At 40.6% G+C, this 19681-nt stretch overlaps 1 protein-coding gene across 2 annotated transcripts in view; it reads left to right on the top strand.

The window, feature by feature from the left end:
- The window catches only part of FRMPD4 (FERM and PDZ domain containing 4), a 304246-nt gene that overhangs the window by 183773 nt on the left and 100792 nt on the right, over positions 1-19681 (top strand). Inside the window, exon 1 of one of the 2 annotated variants that reach the window (XM_040662265.2) lies at positions 6871-6926. The exons of the other annotated variant lie outside the window; for it this stretch is intronic. The gene's annotated coding sequence lies outside the window, so the exon portion shown is untranslated. Of the gene's footprint in view, positions 1-6870; positions 6927-19681 lie in introns of those variants that run through there. 2 annotated transcript variants of the gene reach the window in all.

The following is a 19681-nucleotide window of genomic DNA, read 5'->3' as shown; positions in this document are numbered from 1 at the left end:
CTTTTCTCACTGGTCACATAACGGGATGCTCTACTAGGCTAACTGTAAACAGCTGTGGCTTACAGAATGCAAAGCATTAATTATCATTAATTTTGCAATTTGTGACCATTTTCTAATATGCAAATGGTAATGATCATTTTGTTTGAGTTTTTGGATTGCCTTTAAGTACCTTGATGTGCCATAACCCTCCCTTAAATGCAGAAAAAATGAGTCTAGGAACAAGACTCCAAAACAGGCAGTGCCAGATGATGCCAAAAGCAGTGTCAGATTTTTTGTTGTTGGTGGTGTTATTTTGGTTCTGTTTTCAGTTTGTTTCTGTATTCCTATGTTGCTACAAGGTGCTTGCTCACAATTCTCTTTGAGGCCCGAGGCTCCCATTTATCTCTGGGTGTAGATTGCAGGTACAAATCATAGAAGTAAACTGACAAGATCTTAGCCTTGGTTTTCAAAAAGAATTTAATAAAAAAACATGGATTTAGCAAAATGACATTTGCTGTAGTTCGTTTTCAGGGCGACCATGATATTGATCACAAAAAAAAAAACCCTCTGCCTCTGAATCCACTTCCTACAGTCTGTGAATTTTCTAGGGGCAGGAAAAACTTATAAGCTTGATGGCATCTGTCACTTGATTAATTAAATGTTTTATGCTTAAAATATGTAACAAAAGCAATGTAATACAAACATTACATGAATTATGTGGTATTATTTCAGAAATGTCTTGCTCTTTTTTTCAGAAGCTCTTTATTTCAGAAGAGTCGTGCTCTTTCACAAATTTCAAGTGTTCTAACACCAGTAACTGCTGTAAAAATACAACATACTCTAGAGGTACATCTTTCCTGAGCTTCAGATGTGAGGATTTATGAGAAAGCGAGGATCTTCCTACATATCCAGTTGGGCGACCTTCACTCTGAAAATGCAGACTGATACTAGAAAAACTTTTCCATGGAAAAGCTCTTCTTTGGCTTGTTAACTATAGCTGTACCAAAATAGTCACTTCTTGACCAAGCAGAGAAGATCTAACCTAAGGCCTAGGTTTTACCTAAACTTTTCAGACCTAATTCCAGGTCATATCTGTAGGTATAAGTGTTTATTCCCTGTCGCTTGTGACCATTTCTCCTCATGTTATCTCGTTTTGGCCTAGATCATGCAAAAAAAGCCTCACTTGCTTTGCAAATACCTACTAGAAGAGCTACCCATTTATCTAGGTATTACCTTATGTTCTTCATACACTTCTTTCTTCTGTATGCCACTTTTAATTCTCCTTCCAAAACTTAAAAGAATCAAAACGATGGATCCTTGCGCTGCAAAATAGGTTGTGGTACAGTAGTAGTGAGGGGCTAAGGGATGGTTTGCATTGCAAAGCACAGGTATGGTATTGCATCTGAACAGTCATGTCCTAGGCAAGGACGTTAATCAGAGCATATTCAAATAACAAAAAGAGATTGTACGATGGCTAATTTGTATGAAATTGGTATCTGGGAGTAAAGTCTCTCTAGGTTAGAATGATGAAACAGCCCAGTTTGGAATTGACCTCAAAAGACCAAGTCCAGCGTTTTGTGGGAAAAAATGAGAAGATGAGATCATCTAGCACCCTGTCCAATCACATCTTGAAAACCTCCAGTGATGGAGATTCCACCACATCCTTGGGGAGGTTGTTCCAGTCATTGGCTGTTCTCACTCTGAAAAATTTTGTGCTGATAGCAAGATGGAGCCTGTCCTGGTGCAGCTTGAATCCATTGCCCCTTGTCTTCTCCATGTGTCTCACTGTGAAGGGACATCCTCTGTCCTCTTTGTAGCAAGCCTTCAAGTGCTAAATATGATGCTGAGGCCCCCTTGAGCCTTCATTTCTCATGGGTGAAAAGACCTACCTCCTTCAGTCTTTCATCAAAGGACTGCTTCTCCAGCCCTTTGAACAACTTTCTGGGCCTCATTTGGACCCTTTCCAATTTGCCCACATCTTTTTTTTTTTTTTTTTTCAAATTGCACAGGCAGTGCTCCATGTGCGATCTGACAAGCGCTGAGTAGTGTGGGATGATCACATCTCTATCTCTGCTGATAAAGCTCCCATAGATGCAGCCCAGGATGCAATTAGCATCCCATGATCACTGCTGACTCCTGTTCAGCTGTGGTCCCACAAGGTCCCCAGGTCTTCTCCAGCGAGGCAGCTCCAAGCCACACAGATCTCTGCCTGTACCGTGCTCTTTGGGTTCATTGTCCCAAAAGCAGGACCTGGCTCCTGTCTTTGTTAAGCATCACACAGTTCTTGCTTGCCCATTCCTTCAGCCTGGCCCAGTCTCTCTATAAGATGGCTCTCCCTTCTAATGTTAAGTAGGCGGGAAAACTAGAAAGAACTCTGTTTCCATACAAAGAGTCCCTTTTTGAAGGGAAATGTCCTTTTTTTTTCCTTTTTCTTTGCATTAATATTCAGGGAGGGAGCCAAGGATGTAAAATTCTTGCTTCTATCCTATCACATATTTCTGTGTGTCACAGTTGCTCTTTTAGTAATGTCCAGAATCCCCAAGCGTGGCCTGTACAAAGCCAAGAATTTATCAGGCTTGCAATGTCTCTTGAGATCTAATTGGGGATTTAGCATCAAATTTGTACCCACTTAAATTACCTTATGGGGATGTGTTGCAGTTGTCTGTATTGAAAGCTAATGTACAGTGTTGTTAGTAAGGCTGAACATATTCCAACTGTAATGAAGTCATACTATCTGAAAAACAGGAGCTGTCATCGCAGTCTCTAATTATTTGTCTAAAGAAAAGCCCTCTTTGGTTTTCAAAACAACTGCTTTTGCTACCGCTAAATGAAACTATGTAAATGAAAACGGTATTAAGTTCTCTTCCCTTCTTCTTTTGCCTCTGGATTTTAGGAATGAAATAGTGAGAAGATTGTTGACAGTTATGTCAATAAAGGAAGAAGAAAGATCAGTGAGATAGCATATCAGATTGTCTCCAAGGGTTTTTATAGCCATACAGATTAACAAATTGCATCACACTGAAGGAGAAAAAGCAATTCAAATTCTCTGCTTGGCTTTGATTAAAGATGTATAAACCAGGTATTATAACAAAGAAATGTGCACATGAGTTCTAGGCAAGCAAATAACATAATTCATAGCAACATTAACTGCTTTTTAGTTAAATAATTTACTTAGTGCCATATGTACGTATCCATTCAACTGCAAGCAGACATACTGTAATTTTGAAATTGTGGGAGGAATAGAGAATCCAGGAGAATCTCTTTGTGAAATGAGAAGTAATTATATAGTGTCACTGCAAATGCTTTAAGGCGAGAATGTGAAGAGATGTTTATTCTTTCTGCTGACGCAGATTTTGTTTCTTTCAAACCTATGAAAGCCTCTATGGCCCGAGCTCATCAGTGGGACTCCCTGTGCCAGGCAGCACTTCGGTTAAGCTGTGAGAAGAGTCTTTTATCACAGTGTTTTGGAGTGTCACTATCAATTCATTATCTCTCTGTACAAATGGCACAGCCGGGGTCATTTTGAAAACCTCTAGAATACTTTTCTTCAGTTTAGGCCATGGTGAATTAAAGTTTCAAAACTTACCCTTTCTCTTTAAACTTGCCACTTTTACTTGAAATAGCTTTATGAGATAAGTAATTCATTTTAGTACGAGAGAAGAGCAGTCATCTTGTATTTATCCCGCATATTTCTGTACAGCACAGGCTGTATTAAGCTAGACGTTCAATATAAAATAGTTTGCAGTGTATACATAATCATTTTCTAAACATTTATTACCATACTGTGCGGCGTATAGCAATGAGAAATTTCTTCAATGCTTATACACGAGCATGAATCTTAATAAGAACGTATTTGGTGTGATTGGAGGTTTCAAGGGGATATGCAGAGCAGGAGTACTTTGGCTGGTTTTGTCCATTTTGTTTAGCCTCATGGCAATTTCAGCTTGCCTAAGTTTCCACTGCTGTGATCTTACCAACTGTCTGACCTGCACGGTTTCACCCTTTCCCTTGTGTCAGTTGTAATGCCCGTCAGACCTGGAGAGGAGTTGATAGAGGGAAATAAACTGGCAAAAGCTAATAAAAAATCAATCCTGCAGAGAAAGCAGTGAATTTTATGTCTGTGTAACCTCAGCCAGTTTTATGCATGGTCAGATAGAGTCACAGGGTAATTGAGAATGGAAGAAACCTCTGGAAACCAGCGGGTTCAACCTCCTACTCAGTGCATGGCAAATGCCATAAGGTGACACTATTGACTGATATGAGGACAGGTTGACAACAGGATTGTGTTGCCTTAAGCTGCCTGGCAATGGCACATTAAGGCATGGGCTGAAGCAATGTTTGCTGCCATGGAAAGTCATGACTTTTTGGTTCCTATTTAACTCCTGAGGTATTCGGTCTTTTGATGTTTTTGTGGATCTATCATTCAAATAATTCTTGTTCTTTTGGTATGATGTGGATGCTGGTAGACAAGAAGCTGGACGTGAGCCAGCAGTGTGCACTTGCAGCCCAGAAGGCCAACTGTGTTCTGGGCTGCATTAAAAAAGGGGTGGCCAGCAGGGAGAGGGAAGTGATTGTGGCCCTCTGCTCAGCTCTTGTGAGGCCCCATCTGGAGTACTACGTCCAGGCCTGGGGTCCCCAGTACAGGAAGGACGTGGAGCTCTTGGAGCGGGTCCAGAGGAGGGCCACTAAGGTGATCAGAGGGCTGGAGCACCTCTCCTATGAGGAAAGGTTGAGGGAACTGGGATTGTTTAGTTTGGAGAAGAGAAGGCTCCGGGGAGGCCTCATTGCAGCCTTCCAGTACTTGAAGGGAGCATATAAACAGGAAGGGGAACACTGTTTATGAGTGTGAATAGTGATAGGACAAGGGGGAATGGTTTTAGTGGGGCAGGGGAGGTCTAGGTTGGATATTAAGAAGTTTTTCACACAGAGGGTAGTGACGCACTGGAACAGGTTGCTCAAGGAGGTTGTGGATGCCCCATCCCTGGTGGCATTCAAGGCCAGGCTGGATGTGTTACTGGGCAGCCTGGTCCGGTGGTTAGTGACCCTGCACATAGCAGGCGGTTGAAACTCAATGATCATTATGGCCCTTTTCAATCATCCTGAGTGCGTGCTGTTGCTTTTTACTGGTGCTTTTGTATATAGTAACTTTCAGGATTCTTCCAGATGTGTCTGCAAACCTTTCCTCCTTGGGATACATTATTTTGAAGATAATGTTGTCAGTTCCATGAACTTAGGATCGTGAAATCATTGCATTTTGGTTGTCCTTGCTTGGCTAATTTCTTCATTGACAAGGTTACTATGAAATGCTTGTATGACAACTTTTGTCCTATCTGTAAACTGAAGGTGATGTGTTTGTGTTCTTTAGTAGCCAGTGTACCTCATAATATCTCAAAGCATGCACCATACGATATTTCTTTATCATAGAATCTTAGAATCATTAAGGTTGGAAAAGACCACTAAGGTCATCTAGTCCAACCACATAATAGGATGTTCTCCTATACTCAAGGACTACCAATGTATTTAGTCTGTGTTTCACTCTTCCACTGCTTGCTCTGCAACAGAGAGGAAATTCATCCACATTTTCTGAGCAGTGGAGTTCTTCAATATGTGTTGCATGCATCCTGTCTGGCAGTCACTCCTCCCTGTACACACCGTTCTCAGAGCTAGCCAGCAGTGCGGGATGACAGAACACAGTCATTGATAATATTAATGACAATATCAATCAAGCATCCTGCTTATTAAGGATGCTAATTTATACCAGATGCAAAAATGAGGCTCACAGCAGGCTAATCAATTTACTTCAAAATAAATAAGCACAGAAGAGGATCAGTTCAAACCATTTACTTACTCTTTTTTTTTTTTTTTTCCCCCTAATATCACTTATCCAACTCCAGCCTTCTTCTCCATAAGTCTGCAGGTTGTATGTGCCTGTTGGTAGTTCAGTCCTTTATCAGTGTATTTCTCTGGGGTTTGCTCTATTAGAAGAATTCTGAAAACACAGCATGTGCCATGTCGTGGAAGCCGTGACTTAGGTTACAGCATTGTTCATCTTCCTGGGTTTTGCGAAGGCCACTGCTACTTGTATCTGAGGTTTACCTTTAGTACATGAGACGGTATTAAGTGTTTCGTTCCACAGGAGCCACCTTCTAACCTGAAGGTATTATGTTACAGCACTTTGCTAAATACATGGCATTCATTCAGCTCTAGATACAATATATATATATATATATATATATATATATATATATATAGATTGGATTGGCTGCAGGATTTCTATGACATGTGCAAAAAAAAAAAACGAGCAGCATCACTGCTACTGTTCTGTCCCCCCAGGCTGGTATGAGAGCACCTACATTTAGGGAAGGTGTCAGAAAGAGGGCTTGTTTCCTTCTCAGTCTATTTTGGACTGGTGATATGGATGCAGCTGTCTGCATCCCAGGGTAACACCTCGATCCCAAGGCTGACTGCAGGCTGCCTCTCTGAGCATCTCCTCTCCCAGGTGAGAGGCTGAGCAAACAGGCAGTGGCATCGCACTCTCTGGCCCACTTATTCCCGCAGCCTTAAAAGGGACATCCAATGAGATTGAATGGCAGTCAGTCTAACAATGATAAAAATAGTGCAACCTATATAATTAGCAAATATAACTCCTAGCTACAGGTTACAGTAAAACCTAAAATGCTTAGTAGGATTCAAAACAGGATTAGAAATGTACATTTGTAATGAGTCCTCCACTGTTAAATTACATAGGATTTAAAAAAAAATTAGAACAGATAGAAATTCTTATGTTTCAGACAAGCAGGTGAGTCAGCTGCTGACTGCCTAAGGCTAGGACGAAACTTCCTGTATTAATCAGGTTATTCTATAATTACAAGGTCTCTTGCACCTTCCTCTGAAGCGGGTACTGTCAGAGAAAGCATACTGGACCAGGCGGACAGCAGGTCTGATTGGTATGGTGATTCTTATTTTTTTCTTCATTTTTTAATTCCCTTGTTAGTTATATGGACTGTTGATGTGAATAGTGTGCTGTGAAAGAAAGAGTGCTACTCTGCTCCTTTCGGGTTGCTTTCTGTTGCTAAGGGTTTGACCTGCTCAAGGACCGGAGTGTTTGGTGAAAGGGGGAGTGGGGAGAGACGAGAAGAGCAGCAGCAGGGATGGGTGTCCACAAGTGGCTGCTTAAAGCAAACCTGAATAATTAGAAAGGAGAGAAGAATTATGTCTGCCTAAGACAATTTAGGCACATGCTGAAAAAGAAAGCATTGTGAAATCAGCTCAACCTCCTGAAAAGAGATGATGTTTTAACAATCTCCCTTCTTTCATGAGGAACTGTTGCTCTAGTCATAAATAGGGCAGGCATAGGAATGACAGACAAAATGATATTGACTAGGATAAATCATTTCTTTAATGGGGGGAATAATGGCAAGGAGATGCCGGTCTGTGGAGTAATTTTATTTTAACTGGAGCAAGGAAGAATAGAGGCTTCACTGCGCTGTGAGGCAGCTGTACCTAAACCAGTTCATGTGCAGTGACTTGGGACCCAGCCGCAGCATCACGGCTCAGTTCGTGTGTGCTCGCTTTCCAAATCCCCTGTGCACACACAGGCAGTGATCCCTTGCTGAATAAAGAGGATACCTCTTACTGAAAAGATGAGGAGAGCTGTGCAAAAAGGTATGTGTGAAGATGGGACTCCTTAGAAGAGAAGCCTTTGTCCAATCACTGTCCTTCGCCTTGAGTAGCCTGAATGTAATTGTACCTAAATGGAGAACAGGGAATTCTTCACTTCAGGTCTCCATTATAACACACAGTCAGGGACACTTAAATTGTAATGTGTATTCTGTGTTTCTGAGCTAGTCCCCAGTGTTTTCTGCAAACAAACTGGATGAGGACACCATGAAACTGAAAGAGCTATCACATCCTGAAAAGTATTAACTTCTGTGTGTTTAAGGTGGATTAAGAAATAGAGTAAAACTTTTGGAGTAGAACCTATACATAATTAAAAGAGATCCCAAAGGAGATAGGGCTGAACATCTTCCTGAGTCCAGGGAGCTCTCTGCAACAACCTAGAAGGAGATTGCAGTGAGATGGAGATCAGTCTCTTCTGCTGGGTAACAATGATAGGATGAGAGGAAGTGGCCCCAAGTTATGCCAGGAGAAGTTCAGGATGTTAGGAAGAAATTCTTCTCAGAAGAAGTGGTGAGGCAGTGGCACAGGCTGCCCGGGGGGATGGTGAAGTCACTGTCCCTGGAGGTGTTCAAGAAACGTGGAGATGTGGCCCTGAGGGAATGATGTTAGTGGGCATGGTGTGATGGGCTGACAGTTGAACTGGATGATCTTAGAGGTATTTTCCAACCATAATGATTCCAGGATTCTAAAAAAAAAAAAAAAAAAAACCAAAAAACAGGGTATCCTTATCCAGGTTCACCATGTTCAAAGCTGAGAAGACAGAATAGTCAGTTCTCTTTTGAATTCGTGTGCTTCTGGGTAGAGGTTTCTTTTGGCATAACAGCATCTCATGTGTGCATTGCACACAAAAGTGCATCTGTATGAGCATTACATCAGAACTCTAAGCTACCATTCCTAGGAGAGTGTAAAATGACTTAATTCTTGCATGAGAATGAGAGCCCAAGCTGGATCTGCTTTTCAAATACCTCTTCTGTCATACAGAAGTAGAGTCTGTATGGGAGTCTGGTAGTGCTTTCTAAGAAACTTGTAGGTCATATTTCAGGTCACAATCTGATATCTTCTGCTATGCAAACAAAGATACTGTGAATTTGAGTTTGTACTGGATTCTCCATCCCTGGAGGTGCTCAAGGCCAGGTTGGATGAGACACTGGGCAGCCTGAGCTGGTGGGGGGCAGCCCTGCCCACAGCAGGGGTTGAGGCTGGGTGGGCTTTGAGGTCCCTTCCAACCCAAACCATTCTGTGATTCTATGAGAGAGAGAGAGAACTACACTAGTTAACAGTCTGTTAAAAAAAGGAAGGAAGAAAGAAAGACAGGAAGGAAGGAAGAAAGAGAAAGAGAGAAAGAAAGAACCTCCAAACACTGAAAAGGTAGTATGATATTACAGGCTGTATGTTGGGGCTTCAGTGGCTGCAACTGTGACAAAAAATAAATGAGGTAAAGCTGTCCAGTAGGGAACTGGGACCTTTGCTGTAAAGGCTGGGTGAAGATCCCCAGCATTAAGAAGAAAACGTGCTGGAGGTTGGTTAGAGCAGAAAAAGAAGGTGAGGATTGACACAGTAGTTTGTTGCTGCTGTTTGAAGGCTACAGTGGAAGTAGAACAGTTCTTCACAGCGTATGTACGGAATTTAAAACAAGTTATCAGATATGTTATGTCATGCCAGGAAATGTGGTACTGATGATTTGATGTCTTTCCAGCAGTCATTAGAATACTGAACTGCATACTGAGGCATATAGATGCCAGCAGTGAACAAGCTGTATTTTTCCTTTGGTTTCATTTCTGTCGTGTTAATATATTTACAATATTCTATAAAGAAAATCAAATATAAGCCTACTGTATTCTTATCTGGGTTGCTATTGTAGAACAGCAAGGTAATTTGTTTTAGCGTGGCAAGTTGATGTTACCAACAAAAGCTTGCTGAATTTTAATTCTTATTTAGGTTTTAATTGCCCTTCTTGCAATAACATGCTGCTTAATTATACTCAAAATGCTCAGCTTCCAAATATAATGCTAAAAATCCTCATATAATGTATGTTGTCATATATATAAGATTAAGGTGAAGGAATAGTTTAACTGAACTCAAATTAATCCAGTCACTGACGGCAGTATGACTCACTGCAATATTTTGAAAGCCATTTATCTAATGTTCACTGCTACCCTGCACAGCTCCGCAGAAAAACTTCAATTTAAAATAAACCAATCAAACTGTGTGGCTGTTCAATTAAGTATCGCCATGGTGACGGGGATTAAGCTCACAAGGTAAAGACACGCTGACAGTGCAGAGATTATTTCAAGTTTCTTACTCTTCCCACAGTAGCCAAACGAATTTACATTTTCTGTATCGAACGTTGGGAGGCAAAATGAAGGAGATGGAAATACTTGCATGGCATCCTGGGACTTCGAAGATTATTTTCCTGACAGAGGAAGTAATTAGCTGGAATTACAAATAGGAACTCAGCAGACAGATAGGGATAAGTGTTCGCTCGTGGGATTTGTTTAGAATTTCATAATTAAAACCTGGTGAGGCTAATTATTTATGATACGAATAGCTTGAAAAAAAAATTGCGAGAGTTTACAAAACGAAACAGAAAAATAACACTGTTTTACTTATAATTTGTAAGTGAATTTCCTGGTGCCTTTTTGCGTGATGAGGAGAGGTGGTTATTTGCAGCTCTGCCATTAACGTTCCTGATGTGTAATATACTTCTTAAGTTATAGTGCAGATAGATACAGTGGTATTCAGTGAAGACACAGTGATGCATTAATCAATCCTAACATATTTCTTCTTGTCTTTGGCCCTATTCTTAGCTTTTGATGTGTATATATGAAAAGCACTGGGGATGCAAATTTGCTGGCATTTGGAGTTTTCAGCTTTCAGTTACATTCTAGGGCTGCTATTTTCCCCTTCCCTTCCCTCCCCTTTCTCCCTTTTTCAGACTGTCTTTTGATTTCAATGTACAAGAGATAATCCCACCGTGATCAGAATGTCTCTCACTTCTGCGTAAAGCTGAAATACCTTGTTCGAATCACGATCGTTAATCACTACCTTCTGTTGATCAGGAAGTGTTCAGTGTGGTGGGGATGTTCTAGTTGTGGGCCCTTTGTCCAAGAAATGCCTGCCAATGTTTTTGGGCTGTGCTGACTTTCTGTGAGATCCAATTTATGAGGACATTTTCTGTCACTCTTTTCTGTCAACCTGTGAGAAGTGGAACTGAGATGCCTTAAATGTGCAAATGATCTGCAGCTGTTCATGCTGTAGGCAGATGTAGCCTCAGTACTTCCTCTGTTATCTGAATATCTGGTCAGTATTTTGAGGTCACAGGAGCTGCTCTTGAGAGCACAGTGTCCTTCCATTGGTGCATACCATTGGTGAGGTGCTGGAACAGGCTGCGCACAGAGGCTGTGGATGGCCTGTCCCTGGAGGTGTTCCAGACAGGGTTGGATGGGCCCCTGGGCAGCCTGGTCTAGCATCAGATCTTGAGGTTGGCAGCCCTGCCTGTGGCAGGGGTTTGGAACTTGATGATCCTTGGGGTCCCTTCCAACCCAATCCATTCTGTGATTCTACGAGATGATACTGATGATCTGTGGTTAGTTTGAGGATCCTGTGATTCTTACTGTGTTAAGATGGGTTTTCCACACTTGCAGAGCAGACTTGGTGCTGGGAAAATATTTTAGGAGACCAACTGCATCTTTTCTGTGGAATCAGAACTTGCCAACCATGTCTGAGTGCTTTTCAGTGTCTGCATTTTGTTTGGTTTTGATTACGAGAGTTTATACATCCTTTGAAGCTTTTAGCTCTCTATTCATGTCAGTTGGTCTCTGTGTAAACAGATGTTTTAGCTGTGCTCTCATGAAAAGATGTTGCTTCAGTTTTACTAGTTGTCTGAAGCCTGGGACTTTCAGCTTTAAAGGAAGTTAAAATATTTTCATTTGGTTATTTAGGTGGTGTTGTTCGTTTTCTTTTCTATTCTTTTCGTTTTTTGTTCCCCCTTGCCTTGCCCCTCACTCCCCCATCTTGGGATGAAAAGCTCTTGTTAAAAGATCCATGATAAATGCTGCAGTTATATCCCAAATCACTGCATCTGGTGAGTTTCTAAAGAAGGCAATCAATACTGAACACATTTTGTAGGAAGTGGTGAGGAATGTGTCGTGGTTGCATACATTCTCCATACAAATATGCAGAAACCGTTTTGAAGTCAGCTTCTAGAATAAGTATCCATCAAGTATAGAAGGAAGAGCTAGTGAAATAATTACAATTTATAGGGTAAAAAATCAGAAGGTCGGGGATACATGTGAAAACTTTCTTAAGGAACAGCTGAGGAGATGCCAGAGACAGTTTATTAGAAGCGCTGTATTACAAACAGCTGTCCCTAGGCTTGATCAGGTGGGAACAAGGCAGTTTTATCTCAAGTCTAAAGAGGTACTTTCTTCTTCTCTTCCTGTTTATAATCCCTTTTGCACAGCATTTTCTTTTTGCTGCCGTTCTTATTGTTTTTGTTTAATCCAGTTAGTGCCTTGGGCTGGACAGCAGAGACTTGGAAAAAAGCCATACTGATAAGAGACATTTTGTTTTGGGCCACGAGGGGCCGATTCTGGCAGCTCATAGTAATGACATTCAGGGATTTTGTTGCATGACTCTTGTTGCCAGCATCCTATTAAAATGCATGTTCCAGCATTTTAACAGCATACCGGGGAATTATGAGCTAATGGTCTGCCCTGAAAAGGGAAGCCATAAAGAGTAGCTTGACATTGTTTTTGCACCCAGAAAAGTCACAACTTTGCAGTTAAATCATAGATGTAAGAAATAGGGCTTTCCAAGCCTTTAGAGTTGAGTGAGGATCATGACTGTGTCTTGTAAGTCTTAGCAGAACTAAGAGCTTTGTTCCCCAGACTGTCACCCTGTGCCTGGCCAGGAATTTCCAGAAGGCAGAGTGGTACCCAGTCAGAGGGATCCACACATCAGCATCCTCCAAGTCTGTTTAAAAACTGCCCTGTTAGTTTCCAGAAGAGAATTAATTAAAGCAAGTGCAAGCTAATGAGCACATCATAGGACCAGCTGCTTTCATGGCATAAGCCTTCAGGAATGCAGATCCTGAAGGAGGAACCCTATCACCTGAACAAGATGTGTAATAGCTGCACAGCTGCCGTGCTAGGTCTGCCTCTGTGACTTGCATAGGCAATCTAGTTCTGCATGGTGCTGCTTGGAAAGCCTGGGCACCATTAGGAAGCATGACAGGACAAGGTTTTCTCTGGAGGGTAGCTCGACTGAATTGGTTGCCTTTCTTGTCTGTGAGCTACTTCTTTGACACAGAGTGCTTGGAATCAGCTGGCTTTTCCTTGGTGTCCTCAGGGTGGGGGGGATGTCACAGGCCCATGTGCTCAGGATCTGGCAGCACAAGCCAACCTGACCACAGAGCTTATTGTTACTAGAATTAGAAAGTAGGTTTGGTTTTGTGCTGAAAGCTAAAGAATTGGCCAGAAGGTTGCCACATAAAATTGAGGTCCTCATTTGCTTAATGGCTATACTTTAATCAGCAGGTGCTATAATGGCATTATCAGTATTGTCTGTTTTGATCACTGTGCTTGAGGTATGGAGAGATTTAGTGAATTGCTCAAGAGTAGACATACTGCCACCTTCCCCCTCCCCCATGCCCTCTGTCAAAACTTAAGAATAACATACAAATTATTTTCTGAACTATGTTCAGTGACCAATAAATAAGCTTATCAATCCCCATGTTGCCAGGCTAAGTGTTGTGCCAAATTTGATGTTTCGGAGTAAATATTAATGATAGGAAAGTGATTGTCTGTAGAGTCTCTGACTGGGTTTACGGAGATGGCAGCACCAATACTTCTGTTACATGGAAGAAAAATCTGCTGTGTGTCTGTACTGACAACCCAGCATAGCACAGGCATGCCCTGCTGAGCTTTTAAGTTCCTTGGACTGCCAGCTATTCCCAGGTTATTGTAAAGTTCATCATGAACAGATAGTTCATCATGAACTATCTCAAAATTTATTTTGCTCTTCAAGCAGGTTTTACAGCTTGGGCTGATCTCTCTGCTACTACAGCTAAGCTGCTACTGGCATCTGACTTCACTATCTTACAGTTACTGTGATATACCTATGGAAGACAGCGAGTGCAGGTTGCCTAATGGCTGCATTATAGACAGACTACTGCTTACTCTAACTGCAAATTGTTGTTTTTACTGGAAAGCCAAACTTGGGTCTTTGTGAGAATAAGGATTATTCTAAGTGAACCTCAAAGGGAGAAGCAGGGAGAATAAGGAGTGGTGAAGTTCTCCAGACTCAATCTTCAGCACGGTGACATGCAGTTGTGTGTGAGTATAACGAATGTGAATCTGTTCTCCATTTGTACAATGACTCCTGCTGACAACAAGAACTGCATAAGGTGTGTTATATTTTTAAGGAAGAGATTTTTAATCATGACTCTTAATTTTTGATTTACAAAGTCTCAAATCTTACAGTGATACACGTGCAACTTCAAACTGGAGGAGAGAGGCATAATTAGCTGAATAACCACGTCAGTGAATTGTACCATCGTAAGTGAAGACGGTGCAAAAAAGAAGTGAACGTGCAAGACAAGGTTAAAAGGACTGACCAACATAGAAACCTTCTAGAAAAGTGAGATTTGCACAAAGTACGCCTGAATTGTTCCTTACAAGAGTGTTGTAACACCTTATAAGTGGTTCTTTAGTGTCATAAAGGATGAACAAAGGAAAAATGGGGACCTCTGTGTAGAGAACACGTATTACTGCAGTAAAATTTGAACATGCATATAAGAACTTATAACAGCATCTTTCTAATGTATGTGTTCAGAATGGCAGAGGAGAGGAATCTTGATTTATTGACTTAATGATCAGCTGAGAGATGTCTAAATGTTTGTTGTTTGGATGTGTCAGTGGTAAACGCACTGTTAGAGATAGCAAAGTATTGTGGCTAGATACGCTTCAGAGCAAAGGTTTCAAATTGCAACGAATACAGAAAATGCAGTTAAGATGATTAGGGTAGGAAAAAAGCAATGTGTGAGAGGGGTCTAGAAGACATAGATTGGTTTAATATAGCAAAACTAAGATCAAGAGAGAATAAACACCAGGCAGAAATGAGAACCGTTCAAAACAAAACAAAAAAATACTAGTGGCAAAGAACTAAAGGGTAAGTAAATTTAAATGTTGAGAAGACCTTGGACGTCAGAGCAGTGGAGTTCATTCCCAGCCTTGCAGTCACAGCCCTGGGTTGAATAACCCAAAATATCTTTATGGCTGGTAGATATTTAAAGGAGGTTATGATACATTGTAAAATAGCAAGGGATTATAGATAATCAGGTCCCTTCCCTTCTCTTTTATGTTTGAGTCAAGTGACACTTTACTTCTTTCTTTAGCATGTAGGGGGTGAAACGTGAGCGACATGTTCACAAACCAGACTTTAATCCTGTGCATGCCCTTGGAACCTTTTACAGATATTAATGAAACATATAATTATCTCTGTTAGACAGATCACTCAGGGCAGTTTAGATTACCACATACAAAGTGAAATAAAAATGAGTGTTTTCAGAAAGTATGGGTAATAAAAGTACTTAAATGGGATGATATTCAGGGAGATACTATTTGACTAGGCCTTTAGATTACTGTATGAATGCTATTTTCTAAATGCTGTCAGAAAATGATGAATTGTAGCTATTAAAAAAATGCTTTCATTGAAAGGATAGGAAATGTCTTTTCCTTAAATGTTTTTACATAGTATCAACAAAATGTTTTTCTTTTTTTGGGAAACACGCATTATCATCAATCTTATTAAACTGAAAAGTACTGAAGTGGGCTGCAAATGTAAGGACAAGTTCAATGTATCAGCAGTATTTCTTGTTGGCAGTTTTGAGTTTCATACCGTTGCCCAATAAGAACAGGGATGAGTTATTAATTTCATCAGGTTATGTTGGCTGTTCTATTCTGCCCACCTACATAAAAAAAAGTAATTGCTGGTATCTGATATCGTTTTCGAAGCACCATTTAGGGAATTCAGTTGCCGGTGTGAACTTCTGCATAGCTATGGTAAATATATCAAATGATGTAAGAGTTGTGACATTTTTGAGTGAGTAGATTTTTACTGCCAATAATACAAATGCTAGCACTTTGGAAATGAGCTAGTTTGACAGCTCCTCAGAGACTCAAGAAACAACAATTTGAATTAATTTAACGTGTATACAGTGCAGGTTGCCAAAGTCTCTGTAGTTCATGCATCCTCTGTAGTAATCAAGTTCTTTCATTGAATGCTAAAAGTTACTTTCAGACAGTTTTAGTTATCTGTTTGGTTTTTCTGAGGGAGGGTGGTGGTAGTAGGTTGGTTAGTTTCCGTGTGTTATTTATTTATTTACTTAGATCGACTTTTACTACATAAAAATCAATAGCATGTTTTTGATGGCAGTTGTATACAACAGTTTCCTTGAGTAGGACCATCAACAACATGACATATTGCAGCTCAGTAACAACTGTCCAACTAAGAGCTTCACTTAGAGCACAGTTCAAGAAATTTCAGAAAATAATTGCTGGCAAAATGAGGTCAAACAAGTGGTGATATTGGATCTTGACAAAACACTTGATTATCACATTCTGGAGCATATTTCACATGCTGCACTTTTTTCTAACCTTGCAAATGTCATCTGTATTTGGGGGTTGGAGTTGATGATCTCTGGAGGTCCCTTCCAACCCCTACAACTCTGATTCTGTGATGTCCTTATTCTAATACAAATAATACCAGTGCTCTTGAAGTTCTCAAACTCTCGTATCCAATGTATTTTAAACTTGATTATTTCAATTAAATTAGCACAACTGAAATTCTACTGGTAAACAGCAGATGTTTTAAGAGAGAACAAGTTGAGGTGGCACTCTGAATGTAGAGGAATTCTTCCCATCCTCGTCTCATAGCTCTGGGCCACTGCCATTCCCCATACATAGATCCACCTGGCAGTGAGGTTGAACACATTTTTCACTGTACATGCACACACATGTGCTCTGTACTGACATAGCCCACAACAAGACTGGTCTCCCCTTGGCAGACTTTTAGCCCCCAGCATCTCCAGTGTCTGGCTGCAGACTTGTGGTCTCTTAGGCAGCTGGATCACAGACCTGTTCTTCTACCTGTCAACTGGTCTGGAGTGAAGTGAAGGTGATCTTTCTTACTACCTCTGTGTGTGTGTGTGCCTTGCACACATGCCTTTATCTACAGTGTACAGAAACACAGTCAAACAGTTAGATTTTAATCAGCAGATAGGACAGATAGGTGCTCAGCTGAATGGCCGGTCTGGACAGATGTGGCCAGAAGTTTGCCCCCATGCAACCAGTCCCTTTTGATAGTCTCTTCTCTCCGTTTTGCCAGTTTACTTCCTTATCTACCTTCATATCTCCTTTTCTGCACTCATTTCCTCCCAGTTAAGCAATGCACTCCTAATTTCTCTCCTAAGTTAGTTCCACATTCGTGGTATCTGTACGCAAATTGGTATTTCTTACACTGTTCTCTAGGTAATCTCAGCTTTCCATAGTATGATGAATCCAGTCCCATCAAAGGGTCCTCAGAGTGTGCTTCTGACATGGTCACCTCTCACATCACTTTCCACCACCGTCCAACCAGCCCTCATGGTCCACTGCAACTTCTGTCACTTCTCACACTATTAGTTACAGCCAGCTGTTTCTCTGGACATGCCAGTACTTTTTCATGGCCGGTTTGTTGAACCCCCATCTGCCCATTTAAAAAAAGAAAATGAAAAACCTCCATAAATTCCCTTATGTTACCATGTTTATTGTGCAGTTCCAAGAAGGGGCAATTCCAAATTTGTTGAATAGCCATTATGCTCAGAAAAAGAATGATGGCCGAATATGTCATAAGTTAGAAGAAAGGTTTTTAACTCCTTTTCTAGTAGTGTATGGATTCTGATTTGGCATTATTATTGCACTTGAATCCTTTCTAACAGTACTTCAGGAACTATATTATCTTTATTTGTATGTGCTCTCTTTCCTCTTCAGCAAATGTACATGGTTATCTACTCCAAGTAATACAGATTTTTGAAAATGTTCATAACTGGCTCACAAAAACTGGAATGAAATTACCAGGCTCTGTTTGGTTCATACCCTTCGCAAGGTCTTCTAAATGCTGCACCCCTGAGGACCCTCTTCAGTTATCTGTCTGTAATGTTTTTATACTTTAATTGACGTGAAAATTTTTGTTCCCTTCACTTTTCTGAAACCGGATCAATATTCTGACGAACGTCAGCCATTTCCTGGAAAAACAGAAGTTGTTTTGCCAAAGGTCCTCACAAAGTTTACTTCCCGTTCTTTGAAAAAGATGTTTGAAAGGTCGGCCTTTAACCTTTTAGCCATAGAGGTGTCATTTCTGATGTTGCCTTCTGCAAATTTTAGAAATTGCCATGCTGAGTAAGTCCAATGTGGAAACTGTATTCTCCAAAAGAGAGTCCATGCAGTGTGTCTGAAAATTACATGGCTGGAAAGAGGTATCCCAATAATGAATGACCACTAGGCTTGAGAACTGGTAGCTAAACTAGGGAAATTAGTGCCTGAACACGTGAATTACTTGAATAAAAGAAATTCATTAGGAAATGGGAGAGGAGAAGGAGAAAATGGAGAAGAACTCATCTGACAGATCTGGGGAGTGGAAAGATGGAGAATGGAGCAAGTGTTATCTGTATTATTTTTTTTCTGTAACATGGTGGCATTGAGTCACGATCCAGTTCTGACCCATAAGAATTCTTGCTGCAGTTTTGACCCATAACAATTCTTGCCAGTTATGCAAGATGTCTTTCCTTAAGTGTTAGTTTGAATGCTGTCTGGTGTTTGTAATACACTTTTTGCTTGTAGATCTTCCCCAGATAGTGTCTAGAATGTTAATATTTTACATTTTTGAATGCTCAAAACATGCAGCCAAGTGTTATAAGCAGATATGTAGTCCACATTAGGAAAACATTTGAGTTCAGTAGTGGGATCAGGTGAATTAAAAGTTGCAATTCTTGGTAACTAAATCAAAATGTGTCCTGTAAAATAATGTTTAGTTGTCCTGAAATACAACTGTCAGTACTTAATTCTAGAGTGTTCATTTCACACTGTGTTGCAATATTCACAGAGATGTTATTCATTTTTTAATTATGTATGTGAGTGCCATTGGCAATATGAGGCCGCAAGACGAATGCAGCTCTATTGCATAGACTACATTTGTGCTATATATTGTTGTAGACCTTTAATTATAATTATATGAATTATGTTTCTGAATTTAGGCATCAGTCATCATAGCAAACAAAGAGCCAGATTCTCTGCCGTAAGTCATCTTAGTTTCATTAATGTCAGCAGAGTTGCACTGATATACACCAACACAGTTGATACAGAAGGACTTGTTATATTTTACTGCCTTTCTCATGACTTGCACTATTACGGTATTTAATGACTACCAGGATAACAGCTGAAATTTTTAAACATCTTCTTCTTTGTGTTTTCATTGTTTTGTCAGCCAACTGAGCCTTAAAAACTTCTTTAGTTTAAATGTGGGAAAGGGTTTGATATGGTGATGTTTGTCCATGGCTGTCGCTGAGGCTTTAAATTTTTACTTTTTAATCAGAGATAATAGTCAAATTGTGGTTAGGGGTTTTGTGAATAAGCTGGCTGCCCGTAGCTTTAGGGCTTAGTTCTGCACTCAAACACACTTGGATGTGTGTGAATGTGAATGGAGGTCCTTCTACTTTTGCAGCGGAATCAAACTGCAAATAACTGAGCACCTAATCTACTTAATTAGGCTTGCTGAATTAACTGCGGGGACCTAAATATACTACTTTTAGCTAAGTGTGCTACAGATTCATTTTGCTGGATTGAGGTCTCAATTGTTACTCATGAGGAAAACAGAAACTACCCCAAACCCAGGTATTTGAGGGTGAACGGAAACCTACTTGAGTCAGTTCAACTGTCTTTATCTATCTTTGTTAGGAAATTCGATACAAAGCTGAGCAGGCAGC

This window comes from Gallus gallus, chromosome 1 (assembly GCF_016699485.2).
Source record: "Gallus gallus isolate bGalGal1 chromosome 1, bGalGal1.mat.broiler.GRCg7b, whole genome shotgun sequence".
NCBI classification, from domain to species: domain Eukaryota; kingdom Metazoa; phylum Chordata; class Aves; order Galliformes; family Phasianidae; genus Gallus; species Gallus gallus.
This window is presented reverse-complemented; position numbering and strand designations above follow the sequence as displayed.